Source organism: Schistocerca gregaria, unplaced genomic scaffold, assembly GCF_023897955.1.
Source record: "Schistocerca gregaria isolate iqSchGreg1 unplaced genomic scaffold, iqSchGreg1.2 ptg000285l, whole genome shotgun sequence".
Classification (NCBI taxonomy): Eukaryota; Metazoa; Arthropoda; class Insecta; order Orthoptera; family Acrididae; genus Schistocerca; species Schistocerca gregaria.
Genome location: NW_026061775.1, coordinates 4,723,264 through 4,748,532, shown reverse-complemented (window position 1 = coordinate 4,748,532; position 25,269 = coordinate 4,723,264).

The following is a 25,269-nucleotide window of genomic DNA, read 5'->3' as shown; positions in this document are numbered from 1 at the left end:
AATGTCTCAAAGAGTTTACGCTTTGATCGTTCCCTGGAAGACCAGTACTAGTGTCCGATGCTCATCTGGAGGCATTCTGTAATCTGTGGACTATCAGAGTAATGATGAAACACAAAAAATGCATCGGGATTGAATACAACAGTCACCATGCGCACTTTCCTCCACGGGAGTAATGTCTCAAACAGTCTACGCTTTGATCGTTCCCTGGAAGACGAGTAGCAGTTTCCGATGCACATCTGGTGACATTCTGTAACCTGTGGACTATCAGGGTATTGATGAAACACAGAAAGTGCATCGGATTTGAATACAACAGTCACCATGCGCACTTTCCTCCACGTTAGTAATGTCTCAAACAGTCTATGCTTTGATCGTTCCCTGGAAGACCAGTAGTAGTTTCCGATGCACGTCTGGTGGCATTCTGTAATCTGTGGACTATCAGAGTGTTGATGAAACACAGAAAATGCATTGGGATTGATCACAACAGTCAGCATGCGCACTTTCCTCCATGGGAGTAATGTCTCAAACTGTGTACGCTTTGATCGTTCCCAGTAAGAGCAGTAGTACTTTCCGATGCACATCTGGAGGCATTCTGTAATCTGTGGACCTTCAAAGTGTTGATGAAACACAGAAATTGAATCGGGATTGAATACAACAGTCACCATGCGCACTTTCCTCCATGGGAGTAATGTCTCAAAGAGTTTACGCTTTGATCGTTCCCTGGAAGACCAGTAGTAGTGTCCGATGCACATCTGGAGGCTTTCTGTAATCTGTGGACTATCAGAGTGTTGATGAAACACAGAAAATGCATCGGGATTGAATACAACAGTCACCATGCGCACTTCCCTCCATGGGAGTGATGTCTCAAACAGTCTACACTTTGATCGTTACCTGCAAGACCAGTAGTAGTTTCCGATTGACATCTGGAGGCATTCTGTACTCTGTGGACTATCAGAATGTTGATGAAACACAGAAATTGCATCGGGATTGAATACAAAAATCACCATGCGCACTTTCCTACATAAAAGTAATGTCTCAAACAGTCTACGCTTTGATCGTACCCTGGAAGCCCAGTAGTAGTTTCCGATGCACATCTGGAGGCATTCTGTAATCTGTGGACTATCAGAGTGTTGATGAAACACAGAAATTGCATCGGGATTGAATACAACAGTCACCATGCGCCTTTTCCTCCATGGGAGTAATGTCTCAAACAGTCTACGATTTGATCGTCCCCAGGAAGACCAGTAGTAGTTTCCGATGCACATCTGGAGGCATTCTGTAATCTGTGGACTATCAGAGTGTTGATGAACCACAGAAAATGCATCGGGATTGAATACAACAGTCACCATGCGCACTTTCCTCCATGGGAGTAATGTCTCAAACAGTATACGCTTTGATCGTTCCCTGGAAGACCAGTAGTAGTTTCCGATGGACATCTGGAGGCATTCTGTAATCTGTGGACTATCAGAATGTTGATAAAATACAGAAATTGCATCGGGACTGAATACAACTGTCACCATGCGCACTTTCCTCCATAAAATTTATGTCTCAAACAGTCTACGCTTTGATCGTTCCCTGGAATTCCAGTAGTAGTTTCCGATGCACATCTGGAGGCATTCTGTAATCTGTGGACTATCAGAGTGTTGATGAAACACAGAAATTGCATTGGGATTGAATACAACAGTCTCCATCCACACTTTCCTCCATGGCAGTAATGTCTGAAACAGTCTACGCTTTGATCGTTCCCTGGACGACCAGTAGTAGTTTCCGATGCACATCTGGTGGCATTCTGTAATCTGTTGTTTATCAGAGTGTTGATGAAACACAGAAATTGCATCGGGATTGAATACAACAATCACCATGCGCACTTTCCTCCTCGGGAGTAACGCCTCAAACAGTCCACGCTTTGTTCGTTCTCTCGAAGACCAGTAGTAGTTTCCGATGCACAACTGGTGGCATTCTGTAATCTGCGGACTATCAGAGTATTGATGAAACACAGAAATTGCATCGGGACTTAATACAACAGTCACCAGGCACACTTATCTCCATGGGAGTAATGTGTCAAACAGTCTACGCTTTGATCGTTCCCTAGAAGACCAGTAGTAGTGTCCGATGCACATCTGGAGGCATTCTGTAATCTGTGGACTATCAGAGTGTTGATGAAACACAGAAATTGCATCGGGATTGAACACAACAGTCACCATGCGCTTTTTCCTCCATGTTAGTAATATCACTAACAGTCTACGCTTTGATCATTCCCTCGAAGCCCAGTAGTAGTTTCCGATGAACATCTGGAGGCATTCTGTAATCTGTGAACTATCAGAGTGATGATGAAACACAGAAAATGCATCGGTATTGAATACAACAGTCACCATGCGCACTTTCCTCCATGGGTGTAATGTCTCAAAGAGTTTACGCTTTGATCGTTCCCTGGAAGACCAGTAGTAGTGTCCGATGCACATCTGGAGGCATTCTGTAATCTGTGGACTATCAGAGTCTTGATGGAACACAGAAAATGCATCGGGATAGAATATAACAGTCACCATGCGCACTTTCCTCCACGGGAGTAACGTCTCAAACAGTCTACGCTTTGATCGTTCCCTGGAAGACCAGTAGTAGTTTCCGATGCACATCTGGAGGCACTCTGTAATCTGTGTACTGTCAGACTATTGATGAAACACAGAAATTGCATCGGGTTTGAATACAACAGTCACCATGCCCACTTTCCTCAATGGGAGTAATGTCTCAAACAGTCTACGCTTTGATCGTTCCCTGGAAGACCAGTAGTAGTTTCCTATGCACATCTGGAGGCATCCTGTAATCGGTGGACTATCAGAGTGTTGATGTAACACAGAAATTGCCTCGGGATTGAATACAACAGTCACCATGCGCACTTTCCTCCATGGTAGTAATGTCTAAATCAGTCTACGCTTTGATCGTTCCCTGGAAGACCAAAAGTAGTTTCCGATGAACATCTGCAGGCATTCTGCAATCTGTGGACTAACAGAGTGTTGACGAAACACAGAAATTGCATCAGGATTGAATACAACAGTCACAATGCGCACTTTCCTCCATGGGAGTAATGTCTCAAAGAGTTTACGCTTTGATCGTTCCCTGGAAGACCAGTAGTAGTTTCCGATGGACATCTGGAGGAATTCTGTAATCTGTGGACTATCAGAGTGTTGATGAATTACAGAAATTGCATCGGGATTGAATACAACTGTCACCATGCGCACTTTCCTCCATAAAAGTAGTGTCTCAAACAGTCTACGCTTTGATCGTTCCCTGGAAGTCCAGTAGTAGTTTCCGATGCACATCTGGAGGCATTCTGTAATCTGTGGACTATCAGAGTGTTGATGAAACACAGAAATTGCAATGGCAGAGGAAACAACAATCATCATGCGCACTTTCCTCCACGGGAGTAATGTCCCAAACAGTCTACGCTTTGATCGTTCCCTGGAAGACCAGTAGTTTCCGATGCACATCTGGTGGCATACTGTAATCTGTGGACTATCAGAGTGTTGATGAAACACAGAAAATGCATCGGGATTGAATACAACAGTCACCATGCGCACTTTCCTCCATGGGAGTAATGTCTCAAACAGTCTATGCTTTGATCGTTCCCTGGAAGACCAGTAGTAGTTTCCGATGCACATCTGGAGGCATTCTGTAATCTGTGGACTATCAGAGTGTTGATGAAACACAGAAATTGCAACGGGATTGAATACAACAGTCACCATGCGCACTTCCCTCCATGGGAGAAATTCTCAAACAGTCTACGCTTTGATCGTTCCCTGGAAGACCAGTAGTAGTTACCGATTCACATCTGGAGGCATTCTGAAATCTGTGAACTATCAGAGTGTTCATGAAACACAGATATTGCATCGGGATTGTATAGAACACTCACCATGGGCACTTTCCTCCATGGGAGTAATATCCCTAACAGTCTACGCTTTGATCATTCCATGGAAGAAAAGATGTAGTTTCCGAAGCACATCTGGTGGCATTCTGTAACCTGTGGACCATCTGGGAGTTGATGAAACACAGAAATTGCATCGGGATTGAATACAACAGTCACCATGCGCACTTTCCTCAATGTGAGTAATGTCTCAAACAGTGTACGCTTTGATCGTTCCCAGGAAGACCAGTAGTAGTTTCCGATGCACATCTGGAGGCATTCTGTAATCTGTGGACCTTCAAAGTGTTGATGAAACACAGAAATTGAATCGGGATTGAATACAACAAACACCATGCGCACTTTCCTCCATGGGAGTAATGTTTCAAAGAGTTTACGCTTTGATCGTTCCCTGGAAGACCAGTAGTAGTGTCCGATGCACATCTGGAGGCTTTCTGTAATCTGTGGACTATCAGAGTGTTGATGAAACACAGAAATTGCATCGGGATTGAATACAACAGTCACCATGCGCATTTTCCGCCATTGGGAGTAATGTCAAAAGAGTTTACGCTTTGATCGTTCCCTGGAAGACCAGTAGTAGTTTCCGATGCACATGTGGAGACATTCTGTAATCTGTGGACTATCAGAGTGTTGATGAAACACAGAAATTGCATCGGGATTGAATACAACAGTCACCATCCACACTTTCATTCATGGGAGTAATGTCTGAAACAGTCTACGATTTGATCGTCCCCTGGAAGACCAGTAGTAGTTTCTGATGCACATCTGGAGGCATTCTGTAATCTGTGGACTATCAGAGTGTTGATGAAACACAGAAAATGCATCGGGATTGAATACAACAGTCACCATGCGCACTTTCCTCCATGGGAGTAATGTCTCAAAGAGTTTACGCTTTGATCGTTCCCTGGAAGACCAGTAGTAGTTTCCGATGGACATCTGGAGGCATTCTGTAATCTGTGGACTATCAGAGTGTTGATGAAATACAGAAATTGCATCGGGATTGAACACAACTGTCACCATGATCACCATGATCATAAAAGTTATGTCTCAAACAGTCTACGCTTTGATCGTTTTCTGGAAGTCCAGTAGTAGTTTCCGATGCACATCTTTAGGCATTCTGTAATCTGTGGACTATCAGAGTGTTGATGAAACACAGAAAATGCATCGTGATTGAATACAACAGTCACCATGCGCACTTTCCTCCATGGGAGAAATTCTCAAACAGTCTACGCTTTGATCGTTCCCTGGAAGGCCAGTAGCAGTTACCGATTCACATCTGGAGGCACTCTGTAATCTGTGGACTATCAGATTGTTGATGAAACACAGAAATTGCATCGGGATTGAATACAACAGTCACCATGCGCACTTTCCTCCATGGGAGTAATGTCTCAAACAGTCTACGCTTTGATCGTTCCCTGGAAGACCAGTAGTAGTTTCCGATGTACAACTGGTGGCATTCTGTAATCTGTGGACTATCAGAGTATTGATGAAACACAGAAATTGCATCGGGACTTAATAGAACTGTCACCAGGCGCACTTGTCTCCATGGGAGTAATGTCTCAAACAGTCTACGCTTTGATCGTTCCCTAGAAGACCAGTAGTAGTTACCGATGCACATCTGGAGGCATTCTGCAATCAGTGGACTATCAGAGTGTTGATGAAACACAGAAATTGCATCGGGATTGAACACAACAGTCACCATGCATTTTTTCCTCCATGTTAGTAATATCACTAACAGTCTACGCTTTGATCATTCCCTCGAAGACCAATAGTAGTTTCCGATGAACATCTGGAGGCATTCTGTAATCTGTGGACTATCAGAGTGATGATGAAACACAGAAAATGCATCGGTATTGAATACAACAGTCACCATGCGCACATTCCTTTATGGGTGTAATGTCTCAAAGAGTATACGGTTTGATCGTTCCCTGGAAGACCAGTAGTAGCTTCCGATGCACATCTGGAATCATTCTGTACTCTGTGGACTATCAGAGTGTTGATGGATTACAGAAAATGCATCGTGATTGAAAACAACAGTCACCATGCGCACTTTCCTACATGGGGGTAATGTCTCAAAGAGTTTACGCTTTGATCGTTCCCTGGAAGACCAGTAGTAGTGTCCGATGCACATCTGGAGGCTTTCTGTAATCTGTGGACTATCAGAGTGTTGATGAAACACAGAAATTGCATCGGGATTGAATACAACAGTCACCATGCGCACTTCCCTCCATGGGAGAAATTCTCAAACAGTCTACGCTTTGATCGTTACCTGGAAGACCAGTAGTAGTTACCGATTCACATCTGGAGGCATTCTGAAATCTGTGAACTATCAGAGTGTTCATGAAACACAGATATTGCATCGGGATTGTATAGAACACTCACCATGGGCACTTTCCTCCATGGGAGTAATATCCCTAACAGTCTACGCTTTGATCATTCCATGGAAGAAAAGAAGTAGTTTCCGATGCACATCTGGTGGCATTCTGTAACCTGTGGACTATCTGGGAGTTGATGAAACACAGAAATTGCATCGGGATTGAATACAACAGTCACTATGCGCACTCTCCTCAATGTGAGTAATGTCTCAAACAGTCTACGCTTTGATCGTTCATCTGGAACACCAGTAGTAGTTACCGATGCACATCTGGAATCATTCTGAGATCTGTGGACTATCAGAGTGTTGAAGAGACACAGAAAATGCATCGGGATTGAATACAACATTCACCATGAGCACTTTCCTCCATGGGAGTAATTCTCAAACAGTGTACGCTTTGATCGTTCCCAGGAAGACCAGTAGTAGTTTCCGATGCACATCTGGAGGCATTCTGTAATCTGTGGACCTTCAAAGTGTTGATGAAACACAGAAATTGAATCGGGATTGAATACAACAGTCACCATGCGCACTTTCCTCCATGGGAGTAATGTCTCAAACAGTGTACGCTTTGATCGTTCCCAGGAAGACCAGTAGTAGTTTCCGATGCACATCTGGAGGCATTCTGTAATATGTGGACCTTCAAAGTGATGATGAAACACAGAAATTGAATCGGGATTGAATACAAAAGTCACCATGCGCACTTTCCTCCATGGGAGTAATGTTTTAAAGAGTTTACGCTTTGATCGTTCCCTGGAAGACCAGTAGTAGTGTCCGATGCACATCTTTAGGCTTTCTGTAATCTGTGGACTATCAGAGTGTTGATGAAACACAGAAATTGCATCAGGATTGAATACAACAGTCACCATGCGCATTTTCCTCCGATGGGAGTAATGTCAAAAGAGTTTACGCTTTGATCGTTCCCTGGAAGACCAGTAGTAGTTTCCGATGCACATGTGGAGACATTCTGTAATCTGTGGACTATCAGAATGTTGATGAAACACAGAAATTGCATCGGGATTGAATACAACAGTCACCATCAACACATTCATTCATGGGAGTAATGTCTGAAACAGTATACGATTTGATCGTTCCCTGGAAGACCAGTAGTAGTTTCTGATGCACATCTGGAGGCATTCTGTAATCAGTGGACTATCAGAGTGTTGATGAAACACAGAAAATGCATCGGGATTGAATGCAAGAGTCACCATGCGCACTTTCCTCCATGGGAGTAATGTCTCAAACAGTGTACGCTTTGATCGTTCCCAGGAAGACCAGTAGTAGTTTCCGATGCACATCTGGAGGCATTCTGTAATCTGTGGACCTTCAAAGTGTTGATGAAACACAGAAATTGAATCGGGATTGAATACAACAGTCACCATGCGCACTTTCCTCCATGGGAGTAATGTCTCAAAGAGTTTACGCTTTGATCGTTCCCTGGAAGACCAGTAGTAGTTTCCGATGGACATCTGGAGGCATTCTGTAATCTGTGGACTATCAGAGTGTTGATGAAATACAGAAATTGCTTCGGGATTGAATACAACTGTCACCATGATCACTTTCCTCCATAAAAGTTATGTCTCAAACAGTCTACGCTTTGATCGTTATCTGGAAGTCCAGTAGTAGTTTCCGATGCACATCTTTAGGCATTCTGTAATCTGTGGACTATCAGAGTGTTGATGAAACACAGAAAATGCATCGTGATTGAATACAACAGTCACCATGCGCACTTTCCTCCATGGGAGAAATTCTCAAACAGTCTACGCTTTGATCGTTCCCTGGAAGGCCAGTAGCAATTACCGATTCACATCTGGAGGCACTCTGTAATCTGTGGACTATCAGATTGTTGATGAAACACAGAAGTTGCATCGGGATTGAATACAACAGTCACCATGCGCACTTTCATCCATGGGAGTAATGTCTCAAACAGTCTACGCTTTGATCGTTCCCTAGAAGACCAGTAGTAGTTACCGATGCACATCTGGAGGCATTCTGCAATCAGTGGACTATCAGAGTGTTGATGAAACACAGAAATTGCATCGGGATTGAACACAACAGTCACCATGCATTTTTTCCTCCATGTTAGTAATATCACTAACAGTCTACGCTTTGATCATTCCCTCGAAGACCAATAGTAGTTTCCGATGAACATCTGGAGGCATTCTGTAATCTGTGGACTATCAGAGTGATGATGAAACACAGAAAATGCATCGGTATTGAATACAACAGTCACCATGCGCACTTTCCTCCATGGGTGTAATGTCTCAAAGAGTATACGCTTTGATCGTTCCCTGGAAGACCAGTAGTAGCTTCCGATGCACATCTGGAGGCATTCTGTACTCTGTGGACTATCAGAGTGTTGATGGATTACAGAAAATGCATCGTGATTGAAAACAACAGTCACCATGCGCACTTTCCTACATGGGAGTAATGTCTAAAAGAGTTTACGCTTTGATCGTTCCCTGGAAGACCAGTAGTAGTTTCCGATGCACATATGGAGGCACTCTGTAAGCTGTGGACTATCAGAATGTTGATGAAATACAGAAATTGCATCGGGATTGAATACAACTGTCACCATGCGCACTTTCCTCCATGGGTGTAATGTCTCAAAGAGTATACGCTTTGATCGTTCCCTGGAAGACCAGTAGTAGCTTCCGATGCACATCTGGAGGCATTCTGTACTCTGTGGACTATCAGAGTATTGATGGATTACAGAAAATGCATCGTGATTGAAAACAACAGTCACCATGCGCACTTTCCTACATGGGAGTAATGTCTCAAAGAGTTTACGCTTTGATCGTTCCCTGGAAGACCAGTAGTAGTTTCCGATGCACATATGGAGGCACTCTGTAATCTGTGGACTATCAGAATGTTGATGAAGTACAGAAATTGCATCGGGATTGAATACAACTGTCACCATGCGCACTTTCCTCCATAAATGTTATGTCTCAAACAGTCTACGCTTTGATCGTTCCCTGGAAGTCCAGTAGTAGTTTCCGATGCACATCTGGAGGCATTCTCTAATCTGTGGACTATCAGAGTGTTAATGAAACACAGAAATTGCAATGGGAAAGGAAACAACAATCATCAAGCGCACTTTCATCCATGGGAGTAATGTCCCAAACAGTCTACGTTTTGATCGTTCCCTGGAAGACCAGTAGTAGTTTCCGATGCACATCTGGAGGCATTCTGTAACTGTGGACTATCAGAGTGTTGATGAAACACAGAAATTGCATCGGGATTGAATACAAGAGTCACCATGCGCACTTCCCTCCATGGGAGAAATTCTCAAACAGTCTACGCTTTGATCGTTCCCTGGAAGACCAGTAGTAGTTTCCGATGCACATCTGGAGGCATTCTGTAATCTGTGGACTATCAGAGTGTTGATGAAACACAGAAATTGCATCGGGATTGAATACAACAGTCACCATGCGCACTTCCCTCCAAGGGAGAAATTCTCAAACAGTCTACGCTTTGATCGTTCCCTGGAAGACCAGTAGTAGTTACCGATTCACATCTGGAGGCATTCTGAAATCTGTGGACTAAAAGAGTGTTCATGAAACACAGATATTGCATCGGTATTGTATACAACACTCACCATGGGCACTTTCCTCCATGGGAGTAATATCCCTAACAGTCTACGCTTTGATCATTCCATGGAAGAAAAGAAGTAGTTTCCGATGCACATCTGGTGGCATTCTGTAACCTGTGGACTATCTGAGAGTTGATGAAACACAGATATTGCATCGGGATTGAATACAACAGTCACCATGCGCACTTTCCTCAATGTGAGTAATGTCTCAAACAGTCTACGCTTTGATCGTTCATCTGGAAGACCAATAGTAGTTACCGATGCACATCTGGAGGCATTCTGAGATCTGTAGACTATCAGAGTGTTGAAGAGACACATAAAATGCATCGGGATTGAATACAACATTCACCATGCGCACTTTCCTCCATGGGATTAATTCTCAAACAGTCTACGCTTTGATCGTTCCATGGAAGACCAGTAGTAGTTTACGATGCACATCTGGTGGCATTCTGTTACCTGTGGACTATCAGAGTATTGATGAAACATAGAAATTGCATCGGAATTGAATACAACAGTCACCATGCGCACTTTCCTCCACGGGAGTAATGTCTCAAACAGTCTACGCTTTGATCGTTCCTTGGAAGACCAGTAGTAGTTTCCGATGCACGTCTGGTGGCATTCTGTAATCTGTGGACTATCAGAGTGTTGATGAAACACAGAAAATGCATTGGGATTGAATACAACAGTCACCATGCGCACTTTCCTCCATGGGAGTAATGTCTCAAACAGTGTACGCTTTGATCGTTCCCAGGAAGACCAGTAGTAGTTTCCGATGCACATCTGGAGGCATTCTGTAATCTGGGGACCTTCAAAGTGTTGATGAAACACAGAAATTGAATCGGGATTGAATACAACAGTCACCATGCGCACTTTCCTCCATGGAAGTAATGTCTCAAAGAGTTTACGCTTTGATCGTTCCCTGGAAGACCAGTAGTAGTGTCCGATGCACATCTGGAGGCTTTCTGTAATCTGTGGACTATCAGAGTGTTGATGAAACACAGAAATTGCATCGGGATTGAATACAACAGTCACCATGCGCATTTTCCTCCAATGGGAGTGATGTCAAAAGAGTTTACGCTTTGATCGTTCCCTGGAAGACCAGTAGTAGTTTCCGATGCACATGTGGAGGCATTCTGTAGTCTGTGGACTATCAGAGTGTTGATTAAACACAGAAATTGCATCGGGATTGAATACAACACTCACCATCCACACTTTCCTTCTAGGAAGTAATGTCTGAAACAGTCTACGATTTAATCGTTCCCTGGAAGACCAGTAGTAGTTTCCGATGCACATATGGTGGCATTCTGTAATCTGTTGCCTATCAGAGTGTTGATGAACACAGAAATTGCATCGGGATTGAATACAACAGTCACCATGCTCACTTTCCTCTGTGGGAGTAATGTCTCAAACAGTCCACGCTTTCATCGTTCCCTGGAAGACCAGTAGTAGTTTCCGATGCAAATCGGGGGGCATTCTGCAATCAGTGGACTATCAGAATTTTGTTGAAACACAGAAATTGCATCGGGATTGAATACAACAGTCACCTTGCGCACTTTCCTCCATGGGAGTAATGTCTCAAACAGTCTACGCTTTGTTCGTTCCCAGGAAGACCAGTAGTAGTTTCCGATGCACATCTGGAGGCATTCTGTAATCTGTGGACTATCAGAGTGTTGATGAAACACAGAAAATGCATTGGGATTGAATACAACAATCACCATGCGCACTTACCTCCATGGGAGTAATGTCTCAAAGAGTTTACGATTTGATCGTTCCCTGGAAGACCAGTAGTAGTTTCCGATGGACATCTGGAGGCATTCTGTAATCTGTGGACTATCAGAGTGTTGATGAAATACAGAAATTGCTTCGGGATTGAATACAACTGTCACCATGATCACTTTCCTCCATAAAAGTTATGTCTCAAACAGTCTATGCTTTGATCGTTCCCTGGAAGTCCAGTAGTAGTTTCCGATGCACATCTTAAGGCATTCTGTAATCTGTGGACTATCAGAGTGTTGATGAAACACAGAAAATGCATCGTGATTGAATACAACAGTCACCATGCGCACTTTCCTCCATGGGAGAAATTCTCAAACAGTCTACGCTTTGATCGTTCCCTGGAAGACCAGTAGTAGTTACCGATTCACATCTGGAGGCACTCTGTAATCTGTGGACTAACAGATTGTTGATGAAACACAGAAATTGCTTCGGGATTGAATACAACAGTCACCATGCGCACTTTCCTCTATGGGAGTAATGTCTCAAACAGTCTACGATTTGGTCGTTCCCTGGAAGACCAGTAGTAGTGTCCGATGCACGTCTGGTGGCATTCTGTAATCTGTGGACTATCAGAGTGTTGATGAAACACAGAAAATGCATTGGGATTGAATACAACAGTCACCATGCGCACTTTCCTCCATGGGAGTAATGTCTCAAACAGTTTACGCTTTGATCGTTCCCAGGAAGACCAGTAGTAGTTTCCGATGCACATCTGGAGGCATTCTGTAATCTGTGGACCTTCAAAGTGTTGATGAAACACAGAAATTGAATCGGGATTGAATACAACAGTCACCATGCGCACTTTCCTCCATGGGAGTAATGTCTCAAAGAGTTTACGCTTTGATCGTTCCCTGGAAGACCAGTAGTAGTGTCCGATGCTCATCTGGAGGCTTTCTGTAATCTGTGGACTATCAGAGTGTTGATGAAACACAGAAATAGCATCGGGATTCAATACAACAGTCACCTTGCGCATTTTACTCCAATGGGAGTAATGTCAAAAGAGTTTACGCTTTAATCGTTCCCTGGATGACCAGTAGTAGTTTCCGATGCACATCTGGAGGCATTCTGTAATGTGTGGACTATCAGAGTGTTGATGAAACACAGAAATTGCATCGGGATTGAATACAACAGTAACCATCCACACTTTCCTTCATGGGATTAATGTCTGAAACAGTCTACGATTTGATCGTTCCCTGGAAGACCAGTAGTAGTTTCCGATGCACATATGGAGGCATTCTGTAATCTGTTGACTATCAGAGTGTTGATGAAACACAGAAATTGCATTGGGATTGAATGCAACAGTCACCATGCGCACTTTCCTCTGTGGGAGTAATGTCTCAAACAGTCCACGCTTTGATCGTTCCCTGGAAGACCAGTAGTAGTTTCCGATGCAAATCTGGGGGCATTCTGCCATCAGTGGACTATCAGAGTTTTGATGAAACACAGAAATTGCATCGGGATTGAATACAACAGTCACCTTGCGCACTTTCCGCCATGGGAGTAATGTCTCAAACAGTCTACGCTTTGATCGTTCCCAGGAAGACCAGTAGTAGTTTCCGATGCACATCTGGATTCATTCTGTAATCTGTGGACTATGAGAGTGTTGATGAAACACAGAAAATGCATCGGGATTGAATACAACAGTCACCATGCGCACTTTCCTCCATGGGAGTAATGTCTCAAAGAGTTTACTCTTTGATCGTTACCTGGAAGACCAGTAGTAGTTTCCGATGCACATCTGGAGGCATTCTGTAAATTGTGGACTATCAGAGTGTTGATGAAATACAGAAATTGCATCGGGATTGAATACAACTGTCACCATGCGCACTTTCCTCCATATAAGTTATGTCTCAAACAGTCTACGCTTTGATCGTTCCCTGGAAGTCCAGTAGTAGTTGACGATGCACATCTGGTTGCAATCTGTAATCTGTGGACTATCAGAGTGTTGATGAAACACAGAAATTGCATCGGGATTGAATACAACAGTCACCATGCGCACTTTCCTCCATGGGAGAAATTCTCAAACAGTCTACGCTTTGATCGTTCCCTGGAAGACCAGTAGTAGTTACCGATTCACATCTGGAGGCATTCTGTAATCTGTGGACTATCACATTGTTGATGAAACACAGAAATTGCATCGGGATTGAATACAACAGTCACCATGCGCACTTTCCTCAATGGGAGTAATGTGTCAAACTGTCTACGCTTTGATCGTTCCCTGGATGACCAGTAGTAGTTTTCGATGCACATCTGGAGGCATTCTGAAATCTGTGGTCTATCAGAGTGTTCATGAAACACAGATATTGCATCGGGATTGTATAGAACACTCACCATGGGCACTTTCCTCCATGGGAGTAATATCCCTAACAGTCTACGCTTTGATCATTCCCTGGAAGAGCAGAAGTAGTTTCCTATGCACATCTGGTGGCATTCTGTCACCTGTGGACTATCAGAGTGTTGATGAAACACAGAAATTGCATCGGGAATGAATACAACAATCACCATCCGCACTTTCCTCCATGGGAGTAATGTCTGAAACAGTCTACGCTTTGATCGTTCCCTGGAAGACCAGAAGTAGTTTCTGATGCACATCTGGAGGCATTCTATAATCTGTTTACTATCTGAGAGTTGATGAAACACAGAAATTGCATCGCGATTGAATACAACAGTCACCATGCGCACTTTCCTTCATGGGAGTAATGTCTGAAACAGTCTACGCTTTGATCGTTCCCTGGAAGACCAGTAGTAGTTTCCGATGCACATATGGAGGCATTCTGTAATCTGTTGACTATCAGAGTGTTGATGAAACACAGAAATTGCATTGGGATTGAATACAACAGTCACCATGCGCACTTTCCTCTGTGGGAGTAATGTCTCAAACAGTCCACGCTTTGATCGTTCCCTGGAAGACCAGTAGTAGTTTCCGATGCAAATCTGGGGGCATTCTGCCATCAGTGGACTATCAGAGTTTTAATGAAACACAGAAATTGCATCGGTATTGAATACAACAGTCACCTTGCGCACTTTCCTCCATGGGAGTAATGTCTCAAATAGTCTACGCTTTGATCGTTCCCAGGAACACCAGTAGTAGTTTCCGATGCACATCTGGATTCATTCTGTAATCTGTGGACTATCAGAGTGTTGATGAAACACAGAAAATGCATCGGGATTGAATACAACAGTCACCATGCGCACTTTCCTCCATGGGAGTAATGTCTCAAAGAGTTTACGCTTCGATCGTTACCTGGAAGACCAGTAGTAGTTTCCGATGGACATCTGGAGGCATTCTGTAAATTGTGAACTATCAGAGTGTTGATGAAATACAGAAGTTGCATCGGGATTGAATACAACCGTCACCATGTGCACTTTCCTCCATAAAAGTTATGTCACAAACAGTCTACGCTTGATCGTTCCCTGGAAGTCCAGTAGTAGTTTCCGATGCACATCTGGTTGCATTCTGTAATCTGTGGACTATCAGAGTGTTGATGAAACACAGAAATTGCATCGGGATTGAATACTACAGTCACCATGCGCACTTTCCTCCATGGGAGAAATTCTCAAACAGTCTACGCTTTGATCGTTCCCTGGAAGACCAGTAGTAGTTACCGATTCACATCTGGAGGCACTCCGTAATCTGTGGACTATCACATTGTTGATGAAACACAGAAATTGCATCGGGATTGAATACAACAGTCACCATGCGCACTTTCCTCAATGGGAGTAATGTCTCAAACTGTCTACGCTTTGATCGTTCCCTGGATGACCAGTAGTAGGTGCCGATGCACAACTGGAGGCATTCTGAAATCTGTGGACTATCAGAGTGTTCATGAAACACAGATATTCCATCGGGATTGTATAGAACACTCACCATGGTCACTTTCCTCCATGGGAGTAATATCCCTAACAGTCTACGCTTTGATCATTCCCTGGAAGACCAGAAGTAGTTTCCGATGCTCATCTGGTGGCATTCTGTAACCTGTGGACTATCAGAGTGTTGATGAAACACAGAAATTGCATCGGGAATGATTACAACAATCACCATCCGCACTTTCCTCCATGGGAGTAATGTCTGAAACAGTCTACGCTTCGATCGTTCCCTGGAAGACCAGAAGTAGTTTCCGATGCACATCTGGAGGCATTCTATAACCTGTTTACTATCTGAGAGTTGATTAAACACAGAAATTGCATCGGGATTGAATACAACAGTCACCATGCGCACTTTCCTTCATGGGAGTAATGTCTGAAACAGTCTACGCTTTGATCGTTCCCTGGAAGACCAGTAGTAGTTTCCGATGCACATATTGTGGCATTCTGTAATCAGTGGACTATCAGAGTGTTGATGAAACACAGAAATTGCATCGGGACTGAATACAACAGTCACCATGCGCACTTTCCTCCATGGGAGTAATGTCTCAAGCAGTGTACGCTTTGATCGTTCCCAGGAAGACCAGAAGTAGTTTCCGATGCACATCTGGAAGCATTCTGTAATCTGTGGACCTTCAAAGTGTTGATGAAACACATAAATTGAATCGGGATTGAATACAACAGTCACCATGCGCACTTTCCTCCATGGGAGTAATGTCTCATAGAGTTTACGCTTTGATCGTTCCCTGTAAGACCAGTAGTAGTGTCCGATGCACATCTGGAGGCTTTCTGTAATCTGTGGACCATCAGAGTGTTGATGAAACACAGAAATTGCATCGGGATTGAATACAACAGTCACCATGCGCATTTTCCTCCAATGGGAGTAAAGTCAAAAGAGTTTACGCTTTGATCATTCCCTGGAAGACCAGAAGTAGTTTCCGATGCACATCTGGTGGCATTCTGTAACCTGTGGACTATCAGAGTGTTGATGAAACACAGAAATTGCATCGGGATTGAATACAACAATCACCATCCGCACTTTCCTCCATGGGAGTAATTTCAGAAACAGTCTACGCTTCGATCGTTCCCTGGAAGACCAGAAGTAGTTTCCGATGCACATCTGGAGGCATTCTATAATCTGCTTACTATCTGACAGTTGATGAAACACAGATATTGCATCGGGATTGAATACAACAGTTACCATGCGCACTTTCCTTCATGGGAGTAATGTCTGAAACAGTCTACGCTTTGATCGTTCCCTGGAAGACCAGTAGTAGTTTCCGATGCACATATGGTGGCATTCTACAATCAGTGGACTATCTGAGTGTTGATGAAACACAGAAATTGCATCGGGACTGAATACAACAGTCACCATGCGCACTTTATTCCATGGGAGTAATGTCTCTAACATTCTACGCTTCGATCGTTCCTGGAAGTCCAGTAGTAGTCTCAGATACACATATGTAGGCTTTCTGTAATCTGTGGACTATCAGAGTGTTGATGAAACACCGAAATTGCATCGGGATTGAATACAACAGTCACCATGCTTATTTTCCTCCAATGGGGGTAATGTCAAAAGAGTTTACACTTTGATCGTTCCCTGGAAGACCAGTAGTAGTTTCCGATGCACATCTGGAGGCATTCTGTAATCTGTGGACTATCAGAGTGTTGATGAAACACAGACATTGCATCGGGATTGAATACAACAGTCACCATCCGCACTTTCCTCCATGGGAGTAATGTCTGAAACAGTCTACGGCTTTATCGTTCCCTGGAAGACCAGTAGTAGTGTCCGATGCACATCTGGAGGCATTCAGTAATCTGTGGACTATCAGAGTGTTGATGAAACACAGAAAATGAATCGGGATTGAATACAACAGTCACCATGCGGACTTTACTCCACGGGAGTAATGTCTCAAACAGTCTACGCTTTGATCGTTCCCTGGATTGCGAGTAGCAGTTTCCGATGCACATCTGGTTGCATTCTGTAACCTGTGGACTATCAGAGTATTGATGAAACACAGAAATTGCATCGGGATTGAATACAACAGTCACCAACCGCACTTTCCTCCACGGGAGTAATGTCTCAAACAGTCTACGCTTTGATCGTTCCCTGGAAGACCAGTAGTAGTTTCCGATGAACGTCTGGTGGCATTCTGTAATCTGTGGACTATCAGAGTGTTGATGAAACACAGAAAATGCATCGGGATTGAATACAACAGTCACCATGCGCACTTTCCTAGATGGGAGTAATGTCTCAAGCAGTGTATGCTTTGATCGTTCCCAGGAAGACCAGAAGTAGTTTCCGATGCACATCTGGAAGCATTCGGTAATCTGTGGACCTTCAAAGTGTTGATGAAACACAGAAATTGAATCGGGATTGAATACAACAGTCACCATGCGCACTTTCCTCCATGGGAGTAATGTCTCATAGAGTTTTCGCTTTGATCGTTCCCTGTAAGACCAGTAGTAGTGTCCGATGCACATCTGGAGGGTTTCTGTAATCTGTGGACCATCAGAGTGTTGATGAAACACAGAAATTGCATCGGGATTGAATACAACAGTCACCATGCGCATTCTCCTCCAATGGGAGGAAAGTCAAAAGAGTTTACGCTTTGATCGTTCCCTGGAAGACCAGTAGTAGTTTCCGATGCAAATCTGGAGGCACTCTGTAATTTGTGTACTGTCAGACTATTGATGAAACACAGAAATTGCATCGGGATTGAATACAACAGTACCATGCACACTTTCCTCCATGCAAGTAATGTCTCAAACATTCTACGCTTTGATCGTTCCCTGGAAGAGCAGTAGTAGTTTCCGATGGACATCTGGAGGTATTCTGAAATCTATGGACTATTAGAGTGTTGATGAAACACAGAAATTGCATCGAGAAAGGAAACAACACTCATCATGCGCACTTTCCTCCACGGGAGTAATGTCCCAAACAGTCTGCGCTTTGATCGTTCCCTGGAAGACCAGTAGTAGTTTCCGATGCACATCTGGTGACATACTGTAAACTGTGGACTATCAGAGTGTTGACGAAACACAGAAATTGCAACGGGATTGAACACAACAGTCACCATGCGCACTTTCCTCCATGGGAGTAATGTCTCAAACATTCTACGCTTTGATCTTTCCCTGGAAGAGCAGTAGTAGTTTCCGATGCACATCTGGAGGCATTCTGTAATCTGTGGACTATCAGAGTGTTGATGAAACACAGATATTGCATCGGGATTGAATACAACAGTCACCATGCGCACTTTCCTCCACGAGAGTAATGTCTCAAACAGTCTACGCTTTGATTGTACCCTGGAAGACCAGTAGTAGTTACCGATGCACATCTGGAGTCATTCTGAAATCTGTGGACTATCAGAGTGTTGATGTAACACAGTAATTGCCTCGGGATTGAATACAACAGTCACCATGCGCACTTTCCTTCATGGGAGTAATGTCTCATAGAGTTTACGCATTGATCGTTCCCTGGAAGACCAGTAGTAGTTTCCGATGGACATCTGGAGGCATTCTGAAATCTATGGACTATCAGAGTGTTGATGAAACACAGAAATTGCATCGAGAAAGGAAACAACACTCATCATGCGCACTTTCCTCCACGGGAGTAATGTCCCAAACAGTCTACGCTTTGATCGTTCCCTGGAAGACCAGTAGTAGTTACTGATTCACATCTGGAGGTACTCTGTAATCTGTGAACTATCTGATTGTTGATGAAACACAGAAATTTCATCGGGATTGAATACAACAGTCACCATCCGCACTTTCCTCCATGGTGGTAATGTCTGAAACAGTCTACGCTTTGATCGTTCCCTGGAACACCAGTAGTAGTGTCCGATGCACATCTATAGGCATTCAGTAATCTGTGGACTATCAGGGTGTTGATGAAACACAGAAATTGAATCGGGATTGAATACAACAGTCACCATGCGCACTTTACTCCACGGGAGTAATGACTCAAACAGTCTACGCTTTGATCGTTCCCTGGAAGACGAGTAGCAGTTTCCGATGCACATCTGGTGGCATTCTGTAACCTGTGGACTATCAGAGTATTGATGAAACACAGAAATTGCATCGGGATTGAATACAACTGTCACCAACCGCACTTTCCTCCACGGGAGTAATGTCTCAAACAGTCTACGCTTTGATCGTTCCCTGGAAGACCAGTAGTAGTTTCCGATGAACGTCTGGTGGCATTCTGTAATCTGTGGACTATCAGAGTGTTGATGAAACACAGAAATTGCATTGGGATTGAATACAACAGTCACCATGCGCACTTTCCTCCATGGGAGTAATGTCTCAAACAGTTTACGCTTTGATCGTTCCCAGGAAGACCAGTAGTAGTTTCCGATGCACATCTGGAGGCATTCTGTAATCTGTGGACTTTCAAAGTGTTGATGAAACACAGAAATTGAATCGGGATTGAATACAACAGTCACCATTTGCTCTTTCCTCCATGGGAGTAATGTCTCAAAGAGTTTACGCTTTGATCGTTCCCTGGAAGACCAGTAGTAGTGTCCGATGCACATCTGGAGGCTTTCTGTAATCTGTGGACTATCAGAGTGTTGATGAAACACAGAAATTGCATCGGGATTGAATGCAACTGTCACCCTGCGCACTTTCCTCCATAAATGTTATGTCTCAAACAGTCTACGCTTTGATCGTTCCCTGGAAGTCCAGTAGTAGTTTCCGATGCACATCTGGTTGCATTCTGTAATCTGTGGACTATCAGAGTGTTGATGAAACACATAAATTGCATCGGGATTGAATACAACAGTCACCATGCGCACTTTCCTCCATGGGAGAAATTCTCAAACAGTTTACGCTTTGATCGTTCCCTGGAAGACCAGTAGTAGTTACCGATTCACATCTGGAGGCACTCTGTAATCTGTGGACTATCACATTGTTGATGAAACACAGAAATTGCATCGGGATTGAATACAACAGTCACCATGCACACTTTCCTCAATGGGAGTAATGTCTCAAATTGTCTACGCTTTGATCGTTCCCTGGATGACCAGTAGTAGTTGCCAATGCACATCTGGAGGCATTCTGAAATCTGTGGACTATCAGAGTGTTCATGAAACACAGATATTGCATCGGGATTGTATAGAACACTCACCATGGGCACTTTCCTCCATGGGAGTAATATCCCTAACAGTCTACGCTTTGATCATTCCCTGGAAGACCAGAAGTAGTTTCCGATGCACATCTGGTGGCATTCTGTAACCTGTGGACTATCAGAGTGTTGATGAAACACAGAAGTTTGCATCGTTAATGAATACAAGAGTCACCATGCGCACTTTTCTGCATTAGGAGTAATGTCTGAAACAGTCTACGCTTCGATCGTTCCCTGGAAGACCAGAAGTAGTTTCCGATGCACATCTGTAGGCTTTCTGTAATCTGTGGACTATCAGAGTGTTGAAGAAACACAGAAATTGCATCGGGATTGAATACAACAGTCACCATGCTCATTTTACTCCAATGGGAGTAATGTCAAAAGAGTTTACGCTTTGATCGTTACCTGGAAGACCAGTAGTAGTTTCCGATGCACATATGGAGGCATTCTGTAATCTGTGGACTATCAGAATGTTGATGAAACACAGAAATTGCATTGGGATTGAATACAACAGTCACCATCCGCACTTTCCTCCATGGGAGTAATGTCTGAAACAGTCTACGCTTCGATCGTTCCCTGGAAGACCAGAAGTAGTTTCCGATGCACATCTGTAGGCTTTCTGTAATCTGTGGACTATCAGAGTGTTGAAGAAACACAGAAATTGCATCGGGATTGAATACAACCGTCACCATGCTTATTTTCCTCCAATGGGAGTAATGTCAAAAGAGTTTACGCTTTGATCGTTACCTGGAAGACCAATAGTAGTTTCCGATGCACATCTGGAGGCATTCTGTAATCTGTGGACTATCAGAGTGTTGATGAAACACTGAAATTGCATCGGGATTGAATGCAACAGTCACCATCCGCACTTTCCTCCATGGGAGTAATGTCTGAAACAGTCTACGCTTTGATCGTTCCCTGGAACACCAGTAGTAGTGTCCGATGCACATCTGGAAGCATTCAGTAATCTGTGGACTATCAGAGTGTTGATGAAACACAGAAAATGCATCGGGATTGAATACAACAGTCACCATGCGCACTTTACTCCACGGGAGTAATGTCTCAAACAGTCTACGCTTTGATCGTACCCTGGAAGACGAGTAGCAGTTTCCGATGCACATCTGGTGGCATTCTGTAACCTGTGGAATATCAGAGTATTGATGAAACACAGAAATTGCATCGGGATTGAATACAACAGTCACCAACCGCAGTTTCCACCACGGGAGTAATGTCTCAAACAGTCTACGCTTTGATCGTTCCCTGGAAGACCAGTAGTAGTTTCCGATGAACGTCTGGTGGCATTCTGTAATCTGTGGACTATCAGAGTGTTGATGAAACACAGAAAATGCATCGGGATTGAATACAACAGTCACCATGCGCTCTTTCCTCCATGGGAGTAATGTCTCAAGCAGTGTACGCTTTGATCGTTCCCAGGAAGACCAGAAGTAGTTTCCGATGCACATCTGGAAGCATTCTGTAATCTGTGAACCTTCAAAGTGTTGATGAAACACATAAATTGAATCGGGATTGAATACAACAGTCACCATGCGCACTTTCCTCCATGGGAGTAATGTCTCATAGAGTTTACGCTTTGATCGTTCCCTGTAAGACCAGTAGTAGTGTCCGATGCACATCTGGAGGCTTTCTGTGATCTGTGGACCATCAGAGTGTTGATGAAACACAGAAATTGCATCGGGATTGAATACAACAGTCACCATGCGCATTTTCCTCCAATGGGAGTAAAGTCAAAAGAGTTTACGTTTTGATCATTCCCTGAAAGACCAGAAGTAGTTTCCGATGCACATCTGGTGGCATTCTGTAACCTGTGGACTATCAGAGTGTTGATGAAACACAGAAATTGCATCGGGATTAAATACAACAATCACCATCCGCACTTTCCTCCATGGGAGTAATGTCTCAAGCAGTGTACGCTTCGATCGTTCCCTGGAAGACCAGAAGTAGTTTCCGATGCACATCTGGAGGCATTCTATAATCTGTTTACTATCTGAGAGTTGATGAAACACAGATATTGCATCGGGATTGAATACAACAGTTACCATGCGCACTTTCCTTCATGGGAGTAATGTCTGAAACAGTCTACGCTTTGATCGTTCCCTGGAAGACCAGTAGTAGTTTCCGATGCACATATGGTGGCATTCTAAAATCAGTGGACTATCAGAGTGTTGATGAAACACAGAAATTGCATCGGGACTGAATACAACAGTCACCATGCGCACTTTCCTCCATGGGAGTAATGTCTCTAACATTCTACGCTTCGATCGTTCCTGGAAGACCAGTAGTAGTCTCAGATGCACATCTGTAGGCTTTCTGTAATCCGTGGACTATCAGAGTGTTGATGAAACACCGAAATTGCATCGGGATTGAATACAACAGTCACCATGCTTATTTTCCTCCAATGGGAGTAATGTCAAAAGAGTTTACGCTTTGATCGTTCCCTGGAAGACCAGTAGTAGTTTCCGATGCACATCTGGAGGCATTCTGTAATCTGTGGACTATCAGAGTGTTGATGAAACACAGAAATTGCATCGGGATTGAATACAACAGTCACCATCCGCACTTTCCTCCATGGGAGTAATGTCTGAAACGGTCTACGCTTTTATCGTTCCCTGGAAGACCAGTAGCAGTGTCCGATGCACATCTGGAGGCATTCAGTAATCTGTGGACTATCAGAGTGTTGATGAAACACAGAAAATGAATCGGGATTGAATACAACAGTCACCATGCGGACTTTACTCCACGGGAGTAATGTCTCAAACAGTCTACGCTTTGATCGTTCCCTGGAATACGAGTAGCAGTTTCCGATGCACATCTGGTTGCATTCTGTAACCTGTGGACTATCAGAGTATTGATGAAACACAGAAATTGCATCGGTATTGAATACAACAGTCACCAACCGCACTTTCCTCCACGGGAGTAATGTCTCAAACAGTCTACGCTTTGATCGTTCCCTGGAAGACCAGTAGTAGTTTCCGATGAACGTCTGGTGGCATTCTGTAATCTGTGGACTATCAGAGTGTTGATGAAACACAGAAAATGCATCGGGATTGAATACAACAGTCACCATGCGCACTTTCCTAGATGGGAGTAATGTCTCAAGCAGTGTACGCTTTGATCGTTCCCAGGAAGACCAGAAGTAGTTTCAAATGCACATCTGGAAGCATTCGGTAATCTGTGGACCTTCAAAGTGTTGATGAAACACAGAAATTGAATCGGGATTGAATACAACAGTCACCATGCGCACTTTCCTCCATGGGAGTAATGTCTCATAGAGTTTTCGCTTTGATCGTTCCCTGTAAGACAAGTAGTAGTGTCCGATGCACATCTGGAGGCTTTCTGTAATCTGTGGACCATCAGAGTGTTGATGAAACACAGATATTGCATCGGGATTGAATACAACAGTCACAATGCGCATTTTCCTCCAATGGGAGTAAAGTCAAAAGAGTTTACGCTTTGATCGTTCCCTGGAAGACCAGTAGTAGATTCCGATGCACATCTGGAGGCACTCTGTAATCTGTGTACTGTCAGACTATTGATGAAACACAGAAATTGCATCGGGAATGAATACAACAGTACCATGCACACTTTCCTCCATGCAAGTAATGTCTCAAACAGTCTACGCTTTGATCGTTCCCTGGAAGACCAGTAGTAGTTTCCGATGCACATCTGGAGGCATCCTGTAATCGGTGGACTATCAGAGTGTTGATGTAACACAGAAATTGCCTCGGGATTGAATACAACAGTCACCATGCGCATTTTCCTCCATGGGAGTAATGTCTCAAAGAGTTTACGCTTTGATCGTTCCCTGGAAGACCAGTAGTAGTTTCCGATGGACATCTGGAGGTATTCTGAAATCTATGGACTATTAGAGTGTTGATGAAACACAGAAATTGCATCGATAAAGGAAACAACACTCATCATGCGCACTTTCCTCCACGGGAGTAATGTCCCAAACAGTCTGCGCTTTGATCGTTCCCTGGAAGACCAGTAGTAGTTTCCGATGCACATCTGGTGACATACTGTAAACTGTGGACTATCAGAGTGTTGACGAAACACAGAAATTGCAACGGGATTGAACACAACAGTCACCATGCGCACTTTCCTCCATGGGAGTAATGTCTCAAACATTCTACGCTTTGATCGTTCCCTGGAAGAGCAGTAGTAGTTTCCGATGCACATCTGGAGGCATTCAGTAATCTGTGGACTATCAGAGTGTTGATGAAACACAGAAATTGCATCGGGATTGAATACAACAGTCACCATGCGCACTTTCCTCCACGAGAGTAATGTCTCAAACAGTCTACGCTTTGATTGTTCCCTGGAAGACCAGTAGTAGTTACCGATGCACATCTGGAGGCATTCTGAAATCTGTGGACTATCAGAGTGTTGATGTAACACAGAAATTGCCTCGGGATTGAATACAACAGTCACCATGCGCACTTTCCTTCATGGGAGTAATGTCTCAAAGAGTTTACGCTTTGATCGTTCCCTGGAAGACCAGTAGTAGTTTCCGATGCACATCTGGTGACATACTGTAAACTGTGGACTATCAGAGTGTTGACGAAACACAGAAATTTCATCGGGATTGAATACAACAGTCACCATCC